Genomic DNA, 595 nt, shown 5'->3' with positions numbered 1-595 from the left:
CTAGTTCCTTACTGGAGTTTATTAGCGTTGTTGTATTTAGTTCTATAGTTTCTTTGTCATCACCCAATTTCCAGGATAACCTATAATTTTTATATTTTGTTTTTATCTAAAACAATAACGTTTAAACATTCCTCTCTACTACTTGACAATACCTGTTTATGGTTTGTGTTTTTTAAATGTTATAATCCATAAAAATAATAACAAATTACACAAATATTAATGTATCAAATAAAAACAGTATACATTTAGCAGACCGCAGATATCATTTAGGGAGATATTGGTTGGGAGTGCGGCGAGATAAGAAATCACTAATAGTGGCGAATCCAAGAATTTCTGTAGGCTGGGCCCATGCGTTTATCAGGTGAATTCCATAGACCTAACTAGGGATAGTCAATTCCCATTTTATCTCCTTGGAAAATTTAAAACATTAAATAACTTTGTTCACGTTTTAAAATCAATTCAGTAAGATATTTAACCGATAAAAGACGAAAAAAAAATAATTGAAAAATGTCTTTCAATAAAGAAGCCCAATCATATATATTTTAATCGATATAGATATTGGATTAATTTTTAATTTTAGTTTTCCAATTTGGAC

The sequence above is a fragment of the Halyomorpha halys genome, unplaced genomic scaffold, assembly GCF_000696795.3.
Source record: "Halyomorpha halys isolate HHAL.00 unplaced genomic scaffold, Hhal_1.1 Scaffold523.1, whole genome shotgun sequence".
Lineage (NCBI taxonomy): Eukaryota > Metazoa > Arthropoda > Insecta > Hemiptera > Pentatomidae > Halyomorpha > Halyomorpha halys.
This window is presented reverse-complemented; position numbering follows the sequence as displayed.